The sequence below is a fragment of the Pogona vitticeps genome, chromosome 3, assembly GCF_051106095.1.
Source record: "Pogona vitticeps strain Pit_001003342236 chromosome 3, PviZW2.1, whole genome shotgun sequence".
Lineage (NCBI taxonomy): Eukaryota > Metazoa > Chordata > Lepidosauria > Squamata > Agamidae > Pogona > Pogona vitticeps.
In genome coordinates, this window is record NC_135785.1 from 109,945,482 (window position 1) to 109,960,525 (window position 15,044).

A 15,044-nucleotide genomic window follows, 5' to 3' on the forward strand; every position below is an offset into this window, starting at 1 on the left:
TTAACAGTGCAATAACATGTGTATCTGTTCCGAGGGCCTGATTTGGTAGACTTCAGATTCTGCTTCAAGCATAACCTTGCATTATAGGAAAGTTTGTACTTTACTTTCATTTGAATTCACAAAAACCTGCTGTGAGGTTGTGGATTTACTTCGCTTATATTGTGTCTTATCTAAATCATAAATTCAGTTTTCATCCCTGCACCCTTTTTCTTACAATACAAAAGAATTAGGTCTCCTTGCTCATTGACTGACTTGGATGTTTCAGTTGATTTTTGCCCTCTATGGCATATAGAAATCCATTCTGATTGCTCGTTTCCTTCCCCTAAATTGCCACTTTTCCCAATAGCAAATTGCAAATTGTAGTACAGACATATCCTAAACATTGGACTGATCAGAGCAGTTTTCTTTTAAATATTTCTACCCTGCCTTTTTCACTGCTTTTGTTTTAAGCAAAATAGAAAAATAATCATGCTTATAACTAAAGAAATACTTAAAAACAAGTAAAACACTACAGGACAACACAACACCAGAAAAAAATATGAAGAAGCTTTAGCATCAGATTCAAATTTCAAAATCTTGTCTCAAAAGGATTTTTATTTGTTTAGACTTTTACCCTGCCTATTTAGTGGACAAACCACTAGGGATCCCCCTCCAGTACATATTTTGTAAGAATGTGTCACCCAAATGTACTTTCTCGGGGAATTAATTTTAGAAGTTTTGGCTATGGCTAATACAGTCCTGCTATCCTTAATTGGCATGAGACATAGTCATAAAGAATTGCTCTAAATGCAGCATTATAATGGCAAACAGAGTATGTTGGCAAGTATGTTAGCAGATGACATGCTTTGTTCTGTCAGAGTTACCGCGTTTCCCCGAAAATAAGACAGGGGCTTATATTAATTTTTTCTCCACAGATGCATTAGGGCTTATTTTCAGGGGATGTTTTATTTTACAGTTATGTCATCCTCTGGGTGCTGCACAATGCTGCACAATGGCAGAGGGTGGGGTTTCACTTAACTGGGACTTATTTTTGGGGTAGGGCTTATATTACAAGCATCCTGAAAAATCATACTAGGGCTTATTTACAGGTTACGTCTTATTTTCGGGGAAACTGGGTACATATGACTATATAGCATGGGAGCAACAGTTCATATTTACAGTGTTACCTCCTGCTGGATAATAATTAAGTTTCTACTAATGTTGTCTGTGTAGAAGAAACATCCTTTGCTGTCTTTGTCCAAATGTTATCTTACTTATAAATCAGTAAAAATACATACATTTCAATTCACATTTCGGTGTGCCAGCTCTCTTAATATGTTTGTGAAATGCATGTTGTTATTACATCACAACAGACCTATATAAAAGCCAACACCATCTATCCCAAGTTCTGATTATTCAGATATTTCACATGAGCAGGTCTAAGTTGTTTTATATAAATAATTATGCAAACAACAGAATTATTTTACAAAAATAACTAAACACTGGAACTGGTGGGTTCAAGCCACCATTAACAAGGCATTTTAGGGATGGCATAATACTGTCTATAGCTGTAAAGATGCAAGGTAAAGTTTATATGGAATAAGTATCAAATTCATAAATGTAGCACTTATCTGTGGTACTTTAACTCTTCAATGAACATTTTGGTCAGGCCAATAAAAAGTTCAACAGAAATATTTAAAATGCCAATATAAAAAGCACTCATCAAAAAAATGTGTAAGCCATAAAGAGTTATTCTAAGGTGTAGTCAGATGTTATTTCTGTAACTGTAAATTTTTCATTGCCATTTTCATTCTAAAGTTGTGCTTATAATGCAGTTTTAATGGAGACGTGGTAATTTTGACAGCCATCTTGGATTTCTAAATTTTCATTTTCTCTGCCTAAGAATGTCATAGAAAGTAGGTTTACACAAACTATGCATTACTTAATGCTCTATGATGAACATGAATGTTTGCATAATATATTGTGTACAAATACCACATTGCTGGAAAAATGAAATTCACTTGGCTTCAGTTTTCACTTAGGCTTTAGGTTTCGTGATAGCTCTCATATTAGGCTGCCATAAGATTTTCATTAAAAATGGTTTAACAATGTGATTATGATAGCGCCTTTTTTCCTTCAAGGAGTTGGTCTCAGACATCTTGAATGCAATTGTTGGTTTAGGGTCAAAGCCGAGGTGAATAACTTTAGAGAGAATTAGATTCAGCAAATAAAAAAAAACATTGTGTGACTGATCATGCAACCAATTTTGCAACCACTGCACAACTGGTCACAAAACAGACATTCCAGCAAAGTGGGGAAGACCAATTGCATTTCTCAACAGGACTCTGGCTTATAAAAATGATTATTGGGAAGGTGACTCAAAACGCAAAGTTTCATCTTTTGTTCATTCAAGGCAGGAAAAGGAAAGTAAACTTTTCCATCCACAAGCCTGAAGATTTTCCTATTTTCTTCTGTGACAAGCCCTGAAATATGTATTTTCCTTCGACTTTACAGGATCAAGAAAGACATAATGTAGAGTGATTGGTTGACTATTGTTAAGAAACTGGGGGTATACCAGAACATAACCCTCTCCAATCAGGTCTCCCATGGGCTTAACATTTACCTCAACACTATCGTTAACCAAGATTAATGCTGATCATAGTTTCCTCTTAGCTAGAATTTCAAGTTAATTAACATATTCTGGTTATTAAGAGAGACTGGTCAGGATAAACAGCTATTAATGCCAGTGCTGATAGAATACCTCAGCATGGTTTTAGGCCAGCAGGGACAATTTTTGTTGGGTACCAAAAGATTCTCCATTATCTTCCAAGGCTAGGTCTTCACTAGCCTTCATAGCAATGTAGGATCTTCCATATAATCAGTGAAACCATAGATCCATTTAGCCGTATATTATCAACCTTGACTGACGGTGGTTTTCCATGGTTTCAAGCAGGTTTATGTTGTAACCCAGCCTAGAGACTCCCAGTGACCATCTATCTATGAATTAACTAGGCTAAACTTTGTTTGGCTTCTGAAGTTTGACATAATCGATGTGCAGGGTGATATGCTGATTGCATCATTAAAAGACATGCTGCCCATGAAAGATACAGTATTCATGGTGCTTATTGAGGCATTTAAAACTATCTCTTACTGTGTCTTTAAAAAATCATTGGAATACTCTTAAAGCAAGCAGGCAATCAAAATGAACTCCAAAGCAAAGACAACTTAAAATTTCCACACAGATTAATTCAAACCTCACCCATCTTTCCCACCCACCCCAGGAGGAAACTCAACAAGCAGAACACCTGAGCAGAGAAATATAATTACCTTTTGACTCTCCAAAGAGGCCACCATAAATTATCTTACAGGAACTCTTAACAAACGGGGAGGGGTGGATGATGACAGCTGGGAGGGAGACTTGTACCCACAATGCACAAGGTCTCTCCTAAAAGGAAAAATGAGAAGACAGGGTAATTCACCACCACTTTTGAAATAGCATTTCTATTAATTCCACCTGCCACAATGTAATGGGATTCAAAATGCATGAAAACATGTATTCTAATACAAAATTGTGTGTTGTTCAATCTGATAAGAGATCGATGCTATAAAAATACAAACACAACAATTCCAATTCAACAGAGTCCTCATCGGTGATGCAAATAAGAGTAAATAAAAGCACAGCGCAAACAAATCAAGCTGCCCCATGGGGTATTTTAGATTCTGCAAAGGCTAAAATTCCACCTAATCTGCAGTTGTGAGACTGGGGGGGGGGGAATGACACCTGTGGTGAAAGCCCTCCTCTGATTGTCCTACAATAATTATGGAAGTAAAACATTCATCCGTGTAACATGTCCTACTTGCTTAACATGCTGCACTGACTGTCCAGAATGAATTACATTCATATTTTATATATATGTGCATATTGTAAGAACAACTTGGAATTTACTACTTGCTGTGAAAGCATTTTAATGTATTTGATGATTACTCTCGTATGGTCAGTGAGTAACACAAGCTGAAGAGTCTTTATTCCAGAGATAGCAAATTTACATAGGCTTTTTAATATGCAAAAGGCTTGGTGACCATCATCTGAGTCATTCCTTCCATGATCTTGCAGGGGAGGCATTATTATTCTGATGTTATAAATCAACTGAAGCCTAGCAGTGGTACCTTTCTCAAGGCCACCCAGTGAGATCTTCACCAACCTCTCACAGATCCAAATCCAACATTCTGATTGGTGAGCCAGAAGGCCAACTTAATGGCAAGCACAGCTGAAACTAACATAATAAAAATATAAAGAAAAGAGAAGAAGAGACACCACAAGCAATGATCCACGTTAATTAAATCTATCCATTTCAATGGACACTTAGTAGGTAGGTACCCAGTGTAAATGGACAAAGTGATGGACGAGGAGCTGGAGGCCAGGGTTCAGCTGGGGGTGTGGAACTGATAAAACCACGCCTTAAATATCTCACCTCAAAAGCCCTGGTAGGGTTGCTTTAAGTCAGTTACAACATGACAACACATAACTAAGATATTAAAACATAAGCTTTAGCCAGAGTTATGATGAAAAGACTCCCAGACATCAACAAAAGAATAATTATTATGCAAGGACTTTGCTGGCAGAGCCAATTAATAATTGCTGATAGTTAAATCTGAAGTGTGAAGCATTTCTCAGCTATCAGGAAGTAAAGGGGAAGGAAAAACAGCACAAAACAGTTACAGTATATAGTATTTCTAAAGTACCCACACTGCTTTGCATGTATCATTTCATTAATCTTTACAATGTTGTCCTAGGCTTTGAGGGGGGAGCATGGGAGGGAACAAGATGCCATCAGCAATTTCTCTTGTCTGAGTGCACAAACCTCCCTTCTATTGTCACTGCTGTCTATTTGCTTGCCTTTTACTCATATGCCCAACCCACATAACCCCCTAGAACAAGAGAAGTTAGCAAGTGGAGTACAGTGGTGCCTTGCTTAGCGATTGCTTCTTTAACGACGAAATCGCTTAGCGAGGACTTTTTCAGAGCGTTTTTACGCTTTGTTTAACAATGGTCCCTATGGGCGATTTTCGCTTAGCGATGGTTGAGACCATGCTTCGCATAGCGTTTAATTTTGGGTCCCCTGTTTCGCTTAACAATGGTTTAAACAGCCTCATGTTTGCTGTTTTTTTAATGTTTTTCTGTTATTTATAAAGTTAAAGTTTACTGTTTAATATGTTTGAAATCATAAAGTGCACTTAATAAACCCTTTGTTAACCAAATTTGACTTTGTTCTGACTCTTATTTAATTTGTTGTATTTTTCCCCCCATTGAGATGCACTGAATAGATTTCAATGCATTTCAGTTGGGGAACTGCGTTTCCTTTAGCAATGTTTCCTATGGCGATTTTCGCTTAAGGAATTGATTTGACAGCAGACAATTATTATCTATCGTACTGCCACCTCATTCAATTATACCCACAGGTCCGATCCAAGCAAAATTGACTATGAACTGTATTAAAAAGAATCAAAACTGATGGAAATTTTAGCATTAGCCATACCACGTAGGTGCATCATCTTATACATTAACAGTTGTGTACTGGCCCTTCTGTAGGCAAATCATCTCTGCAGCATATGCATGTGAACGCACACACAGAGACACACATGGGGGGATATCAGCAGACTCAAAGGAATCTAGGAATACCTCACCATAACAAACTCCAAACAGGCCAGTGAGGACTGAACTTGCTCAGTGGACATGAAGTGCTGAATGTTCGAGTTAAGAAAAGAAGAAACAAGATGGAATAGCTAGAAGCCTAAACAGGGAGCAGTTGCCCCTACAAAATATTGTTTCAAGTCGCACTTGTTTATGACCCATGCATCAAATGCACCAGCTTGTAAGAACATGGAAATTCAGCTTCGCTTGACATGTACCTATGTACAGACACTCAGCCCAAAACATGTAAGCAAACACAATTAGTCAACAGCAAGTTCAGCATGACAACAGAACCCAAACATTCAATCTAATCAAATTTAAGTGATAATTGAAGAGAAAACAGCTGTGTTCACAATCCTCCTACAAAGATTTGCAACTGCAATTTTTTTCTAATGGGTTTAGTCCCATCATTTTCCTAAGCCATACTATTAGCAAAAAACAAGCCTGCAGCCAACCCAGCATGAGCCAGGATTTCATTAGAGTTCACATTGAGCAGGGTAATTTCTGGTCATTGCTTGGACCCAGAGAACCAAAATTAAATCAGGTGCTTTTGAATGTGGCCAGTGGCTAGGCTGGCTGGGGAATTGTCATCCAAAACAAAAAGAGGCACTTTTTTTAGTTTGTGACCAAACCCAACTCTTTCCCCTGCACTTGGCCATAAGAACATGCCTCTGAGGAGCAAACGTGAATTCCGGAAGCAGAGGAATGGCCCGAAGGAATATAAAGAAGTGGATCGGTTTTTAAGTCAATCCACAAGGGCAGGCTCAGTGCCACCACTAGTAAATTCTATGTCAGAACAGTTTCACAATTTTACCTGCCCTTCCTCATAAGTGACAAGTGCTACTGCCTTCTTCAGGTGCTACAGCCTCTCAGTTTTGCGTACATGCCTAGCCCTGCCCCTTTCCTCGCTACTTGCAGGGACACGTCTCAAGAGAAGAATCCTGCTCTCACCCAGTTTCTACATGTCAGCAAAACCCATGGAAAATCTTAATGTTTTAAGATTGATCATGGGTCTGTGAAGGTACTACCGAAATTCCAAGTTCTCGACTCCATAATTTTCATTTGTGCTAGATAAAATGGGTCTCGGGCTTAACATGAAAATAGATGGGAGAGAACAAAGGCATATATCTGAGTGATTTGGAAACGCTGAGGGTTCTTGGTCAACTATAGTAGCAATTGTTATTTTGTAGGGGAGGATCCATTTGGGGGAAGGAATGTCCTGTCTCAAGAGACATCAGGTTGCATGAGAAGAAGATAAATTTGAAGTATGAAAAAAAAGAGTGTACTATCACAGACCAGTTTCTGAGACTGAGGAAGGGATGTTGAATAAATGATTCAATAACCCAGTGATTCCTAGCCCTGGGTAAACCAGATATTCCTGGACTACAACTCCCAGAAATCCTGTCCAGCACAGGTAGTGGTGAAGGTTTCTGGGAATTTTAGTTCAAGAATATCCCATGTTGGGAATCACTGCTCTAGATGGTCCACTGGCTGAAATGAGGCCATTAAAAAAAACTTTTGGCTATCAAGATTCCAAAGTTTGGGAATCACTGATTTAAGCAATAGTGAGACAGGATGCTCACATCAGAAGTACTGCACTTAACACCAGCCAGAATCCTGTTGGTTATGCCCACTAGCATAACTCCATGTGCGTAAAATTTAATTGTGAACTGTTGCAAGTTAAGAAATCAGCAGGGACATTTCCTATTGCACACAAGATGCATGATTTAGCAAGCAGGAGCCAATGCCTATACTGACTTCTTAACTCATAGCTGAAATTTATACCAGCATAATTTGACCTGTTTTAAACACTTGCCACTTGTACTTTACATGCTTTTTGTGCTCCTGTCCAGAATGCATGTAGGATAGTTGCCTTTAATCGAACTCTGCCCTCCTCCCCACGTTGTACTACTGGGCAGGTTTTCTAGAGCAGCCAACTCTCAGGTAAAACTCTTGCCTCTGATTTGAAACTGACCTCCCCTTGTCAGAATAATTTGGAAAAAGCATCCTTCACTTCATCCCACCCTCACCCAGCACCTATTTCATTTTGACAGAATTACAAATATGTCTGCTACATACAGAACAATAAGCCTGGCAGAATCAAGCAGCTCCGCCGATAACAAAGCTCAGTATTTTATGGAACAGCCTTTTGTTGTTATTGTTACCACCAAGCTGTCAAACACCTGCTGTTTTAACACACGTTTCAGAATATTTGACATTCTACAGATCTCTGTCTCTTGCACTACAATTAGGAGAGGTTCCCTTGAAACTTTCTGCCCATCATGAAAGGTGGGAAAATGTACATTTACTTCAACGCTCAGACACATAAATTGAGTATTTTCCTATTTAAAAGTAAACAATGTCTTCCAGTTATCTGCACAAGGTGACCAAGTTCAGATGTTCTAATACAGAGGCAGGACAGGCAGTTTGCTTTAATTTTGTTCGGTGAATGCTGCAGCCTCTGCCTACACGTAGCCTTTTTAGAAGTCACATTTATCTTTCCCACACAACCATACTTCCTGCCACCATCAGCCCATAATGACTGCCAGCTGTACTTTACAGAGTTAGTGGACATCTGTCTGGCCACAGAACTTTCCAAGCCAGTTCTGTGATGGTATAAAGTCACTGTCTGTCTGAAAATGATTTTTCTCCAATCATCACCCTCTCCTTGACAGAACCACAACTATGTTTCTGGAAAAAAAGAAACATCTGATAATTTGATCTACTGCCTCAATCTATTTAAGGAGAACTACAGTTGTGTTCAAAATTATTCAACCCCCATTGAAATTGAATGTTTTGGCCATTTTGACATTGATTTTGATCATTCAGTCATCTTGCTTACATTTACATGAAAGAGGCACTTGTAGGTCAGAGAAATATAACCTTAAGTTTATAATGAAATAACCACAAATGTCTTTTCTGTGCTCACATCATTATTAGTTTTTATTCAACCCCCAAGTGACATTCAATCTTAGTACTTAGTACAACATCCTTTTACAGTTATAACAGCTTTTAAACGTGAAGCATAGCTTGACACAAGTGTCTTGCAGCGATCTACGGGTATCTTCGCCCATTCTTCATGGGCAAAAGCCTCCAGTTCAGTCAAATTCTTAGGCTTGCGCACTGCAACTGCTTTCTTTAAGTCCCACCAGAGGTTCTCAATCGGATTTAAGTCTGGTGATTGCGATGGCCACTCCAAAATGTTCCAGCCTTTCCTCTGCAACCATGCTCTAGTGGACTTGGAGGTATGCTTGGGATCATTGTCCTGTTGAAAGGTCCAACGTCTCCCAAGCCTCAGGTGTGTGACGGACTGCATCACATTTTCATCCAATATCTCCTGGTACTGAAGAGAATTCATGGTACCTTGTACACGCTGAAGCTTCCCTGTACCTGCAGAAGCAAAACAGCCCCAAAGCATTATTGACCCTCCGCCATGCTTCACAGTAGGCAAGGTGTTCTTTTCGTCATATGCCTTGTTCTTCCTCCTCCAAACATAGCATTGATCCATGGGCCCAAACAGTTCTAATTTTGTTTCATCAGTCCACAGAACACTATCCCACAACTTTTGTGGTTTGCCCACATGACTTTTGGCATACTGCAGTCGACTCTTCTTATTCTTGGGAGACAGCAAGGGGGTGCGCCTGGGGGTTCTGGCATGGAGACCTTCATTACGCAGTGTGCGCCTTATTGTCTGAGCTGAAACTTCTATACCCACATCTGACATATCTTTTTTCAGTTCCTCAGCAGTCACACGGGGACTTTTCACCACCCTACGCTTCAGGTAGCGCACAGCAGTCGAAGTCAGCATCTTCTTTCTTCCACGACCAGGTAGCATTTCAACAGTGCCCTTTGCCTTGAATTTGTGAATGATGCTTCCTATGGTGTCTCTTGGTATGTTTAACTTCTTTGCAATCTTCTTATAGCCATTGCCCTTCCTGTGAAGACAAATCACCTCTTCTCTTGTCTTCCTGGACCATTCTCTTGACTTCACCATGCTTGTAACCACACCAGTAAATGTCTAGAAGGAGCTGAGTATCACAGTCATTTTAAAGCTGCCTAATTGGTGCTTATTATGCTTGATTGGTGCTCGGTGACATCCACAGGTGTTTTCAATACCTGATCGAAAACACCTGAATGAACCTCTCTTCTTCAGAGTGGTAGTCTTTAAGGGGTTGAATAATTGTGGCAATGAAGAAACCACAAAAGAAACATTTACTACTGTATTACATAAACAATTGATGTTATTTTAGTTGCATTTGGTTCTTTAAAACGTCCTTGTAGGATTTCATTCTGAATACAATTCCAAATGTACACTATAGTCCCTAAACCCCTTTACAGCATTGGGGGTTGAATAATTTTGAACACAACTGTAAATTATTTATCCTCTCTGTGCATTCTGGCTCACCATCCTCAAATCCAGAGCTGCCACTGAATTTCAAAAGAATATCAGCGTGTTTGGGTGCCAATTTCCTCCCTGGGCCAAACATCTGAGGAATTTTGAAAAAGACAAAACTAGTGTGAATATACTGGGCAACATTTATTGTATGATCCTTCACAATTTTTTTAATGCACATGTATTTTAATGCTTTTGATTGAATTGTTTATGTGTATTTTATTATTTAGATTTTCAGTTTTGTTAAAGTGTATTTTAATTATGTTGTTTGTGTTAGTTGTAAACCGCCCAGAATGGCCTTTGGCCAGATGGGTGGCATAAAAATGAAATAAATAAATAAATAAATTTCACTTTGGGGAAGACATAAATGCAAAGTTTCATCCACACATTAGTTCTTCCCAGTGGTTCTGTCTGAGATAAGTAAATACAAGAAGCGAGGAGCACACTGGACTTGCCTCCTCCATCAACACTGGGTTTACGCAACAGGTGACAAGACAGAAATGGACAGCATCATATCCACATGGGAATTCATCGTGTTCCTTGATATCTGAAGGTTCTAGCTCACATAAGAAGACCTTGTGCTTATTGGAGATTCTCCACTACAGACTTGTAACATGACCCAGAAGATATGGAGAAGTGCAGCTAAAGCACTCTCTCCTTCAGATGCTTGCTTACTTATTTCACTTGGATAGAACTTGTATGGTAGGTATGCTTGTGTAACCGGCACTTCTCACTGGCACTGGCACCCCAAGTAGAAGTCTAGGGCTACTGAAGAAACTCTTCTGGCAGTGTAATAAAGCTTAGATTACAGAAACCAAAACTATTACAGTAATGTATGTCTTCATTTAAGTTTTGATTCAGATGTAGAGACTTCATCCTGATCAGGATAAACATCCAAGAAACTACAAGCCATGTGGATTTCTTCAAATGCACAATTAGCAAAGCTGTAGAAGGAGTTAGACTGTGCAAGCCTTACAGGTAAAAGGAAAATAGAAACAAAAAGTTAAAAAAGACAAAAACACGGTGGCACCTTAAAGACTAACTTTTATATATTTTAATGTGAGCTTTCATGGATAAGTCCACTTCACAACAGTCACCTGATGTCTGATGAAGTGGACTTGTCCACAAAAGCTCTCATTTTTAAAAAAAGTTAATCTTTAAGGTGCCACTGCGTTTTTGTAGCATTTAGAACCATCGTTCCCAACCTTGGACTAAAACTCCCAGAAATCCTGGCCAGAACAGCTAATGGTGAAGGCTTTGGAGAGTTTTAGTTGGAGACCATCTGGGGACCCAAGGTTGGGAACCACTGATTTAGAATGAGGAAGGATCTTTTAAGCCACAGCCTTCACTAAGAAATAGTCTGACAGTTTCAATAAATGTCTGAGAGTACACAATCCTGAGGTGAGGTAATGACCACCATGTGGTCCCTCAGCACTGTATTTCCATAACCAGCTTTTTGCCATGTTACATCATGAGGGCTCAGATCTGTTAAAACAGTAGTCCTCAACGTTGGGCCTCCAGATGTTATTGAATTACAACTCCCAGAAGCCTTTGCCACCACCTCTGCTGGCCAGGATTTATGGGAGTTGAAGTCCAAGAACATCTGGAGGCCCAAGGTTGGGGCCACTGTGTTAAAAGACCCACTGTTCCTCTCTTGGCCTGTAAACACACCAGAAAATCAAGATACCTAGGAAGATCTTTACATATACTTGTCCCCCAACGTGGAAACCAACCCAGAGGGAACAATATTTAGAGAAGTACACCTATGTATGGAATCAAGGAGCATTTCCCTTTTAAAACAAAACCTTGTTGCTCAGCAAACTGTGGAGCTCACAGCTGCTTTTTGCTGCCAGTTAACAAGCCCCTGCCTCTAATTTTCTAGAAGGTGCTAGTCTAGTAGGTTTTCCACACATCTGAAAATCCAAGCAAGGAATTGCCAGTGAGGTATGCCACTGACCTTCTGCACAGGCAAATAAATACACATCAAAATTTTGGCCCCTTAAACAATACAGCAGAAATTTGATGCTAATAATTGAAAGCAAACTGCATGCTTCTGAAAAATGAGGGGCCTGTGTGAAAAAGCATGGTAGTGGAGGATTGTCAAGCCAACTGATGGCATCCATAACTGACCTCTTTGTTGCCAAGCTCAAATGTTTTCCACCACAGACAGACATGACAGCCAACACAGGCCTATGTTTAGCTCTGCAATTGCTTTTTTGGCAATTTAATTATCTTGCTAGTTCAGGGAACTGGGGAGAACATCATTTTTTGGCTAAAGTAGTTCCATTAGATGCTGCATACTTAGAATTAATGGGGAGAGGCAATGGTTGGTCCCTCAAGTCCACCAAAAGAGCATTTTAATCATTAAAATCCCTGAGCCTGTTTAAATCCAGGCCAGGTTTTTTGTTGTTGTTGTTGTTGTTGTTGTGAACGTGTGGGTACCATTTCTTAAAAATACACAGTAAGTGCATTAAATTATTGATAGCCATTAAACGGGTGAAGGGGGGAGATCAAACCAGCTCTCAGCTTTTATCAATCATTAATGCAGTTTCCACTTGAGCATCTCACTGGGTAGATATCGCAAAGCACTGTGTGCTGAAAACAAACCCAGAGGGCATGAGTTTATTTTTGGAAGGAAGAAAAATACAAAATTCTGTGTAGTCAAGATGCAAGGGATGGAGTGGAGATTTTAGTTTGGAACAGGGAACTGAGCCAAAAATGCAGGCCTAAGAAGAGTTGCACTCCCCCATACCAAAACCTATTGTATGGATTACATGACCCTAAAGCTGACTTTGTCATCAATGGTGCTTCTTACAAAGAGATGCAGCCCATCCTTGCTTCCTTGCAAAGAGACTTATGTCCAGACAGGCTTCATTAGAATTACTACCAAAAATGACAGCTTTTGGTTAATATGGACAAAATCACACATAGTAAGTTTTCTTTTTAAAAAGGATGATCATGTTATGCTTGCATTTGATCCACAAAAGCATGGACCAGACAGAACTCACTAACCTTCAAGGTGCCACAAGACGCTGTATTCTTAATTCTCCATTAAAAACCTGGAGGCAGGCTATTTCCTTCCACCCCTCACACACAATGCTCTCTTTCCTTTCTCAGCATGACTCCCTAGCTACATCGAAAAGTGAACAAGCAGATGCATAAACATTTGTAAACAGCACCAAAATGTTTTTAAAGATCTCTCTCCATTACATACATGACTGGAAACAAAAACAAAAGAGATTTCAAAGTAAAACTGTGAGGATACATCGAAGTAGGACAGTGGTAACATTTGGCCAACGGTGGCATTATAGAAATTAATTCTAGTAGGATTATTTGTTTACATTTGTTTGTTCTCTTAAAGGCACACACATGGAACATAATTTTAAAAACCACAAAGGCAAGAAAGGTAGTATCATAAAGTATAAAACAGTTGGCAAGAGGAGACCTGATCACTGCACCTGACGTTCCATATAGTTTGTGAGTAATGATTCGCTTTAGAACATTAGTTAAAACTTAACTTGTGTAGTAATAATTACTTTGAACATTAACCGGTAATAGACCTCAGCTTCCACGCTTGTGCAGGTGGCAAAGTCAATGGCATAGGAAGCCTTTAGTTCATGCTTAGATATACAGAGAAACTATATCGATAGGGGAAGGATAGATGTTTAGTTTGTAATGTTTTCTGTTAATTATTTGTGAGAGTTTTAATGTTTTTAAGTTTGTACGAATTTTTTAAAAAAAGATATACAGAGAAACTGATAATGTGTTTAGATGCTCCTGCCAGGGTGGATAAAAATCAGAATTTTGTTTTTAAAATCAAATCAATTTAAATCACAATTTAAATTTACAAAAAAAATTTACCAAAAAAATCAAATTTTAGAAATTTTATTTGTGATTTAAACCAATTTGGTTTAAAACAGATCCATCTTACTGCTGCTGCCACACAATAAATCCGTAGCAAAATATTTCAGAAATGCTCAGCAAATGGACATCTGAGTGTGTAGGAGCCCCCTATTGAATTACATCAAAAGGCATATTTAGTCTTGCATTTCTCATGGTGATTACCCAGCTGGCCTCTTGGGAAGCCCCACAAGCCAGATGTGAGGGCAAGGGCCCTCTCTCCACAGTTGTTTCCCTCTAACTTGGCTTTTCTGCTTATGATGCTAAAATTTGTATACCACATTACCTGATCTAAGTAGAAATGCTCCTCACAAACACTTACTGCTCTATTCTACACTATCCCTCTGAGGATTCAGGACTATAGTTTGATTTACATTTTGATCCTGCTTCTTCTCCCATAAATTCAAGTTGACACATGTGGCTTGCCTTTATTCCCACCTTTCTCCTCATTACAACCCTCCAAGGTAGGTCACACTGAAAGAGGAGAGTAGCTCAAAGTCACTGAGTGTCATTGTTCAGTAGGGAATTAGACATCAGAACTCTGAAGGGGAAGTTCTTAGATTGGGGTCTCAGTCAATTAACAAAAACCGGGACGCAAGGCCAGGTTACAGTAAAAATGCTATGTTATTAAGGGTTGATGAACTTGCATGTTTCTATAGTGGGGTCTTGACTTGAGAACTTAATCCATATTGGAAGGCGGTTCTCAAGTCAAAAAGTCTGTAAGTCAAGTCTCCATTGACCTACAGTGCATTGAAAACCGATTAATCCCGTAACAGGCCGTTTTTGTTCCATTTTGTTTTTTTTCTGGTCTGTAAGTCAAATCTCAGTCTGCAAGTCAACCTAAATTTTGCAGCCAGAGAAGTCTGTAACTCAAAAAGTCTGTAAATCAAGCCGTCTGTAAGTCAAGGGTCCACTGTACAAAGCAGGTCCTTGGATTACGACTGGTGCTTATGGTTATGATTGGTGATTCTATGTTGGGGGGGGGTTTGTTGGGGTTTTTTGTTTAATGCCCATATAATGGAATGTAAATGCACTTGATGGGAGCCAGTTTCCTCAATATTGAACTGGACTCAATGCATT

At 39.2% G+C, this 15,044-nt stretch overlaps 1 protein-coding gene across 17 annotated transcripts in view; it reads right to left on the minus strand.

Moving 5' to 3' along the window:
- The window catches only part of ZMIZ1 (zinc finger MIZ-type containing 1), a 458,362-nt gene that overhangs the window by 373,982 nt on the left and 69,336 nt on the right, over positions 1 to 15,044 (minus strand). For 16 of the 17 annotated variants that reach the window (XM_078391048.1, XM_078391052.1, XM_078391059.1 and 13 more), the window contains exon 2: positions 3,307 to 3,424. The exons of the other annotated variant lie outside the window; for it this stretch is intronic. The gene's annotated coding sequence lies outside the window, so the exon portion shown is untranslated. The remainder of the gene's footprint in view (positions 1 to 3,306; positions 3,425 to 15,044) is intronic. 17 annotated transcript variants of the gene reach the window in all.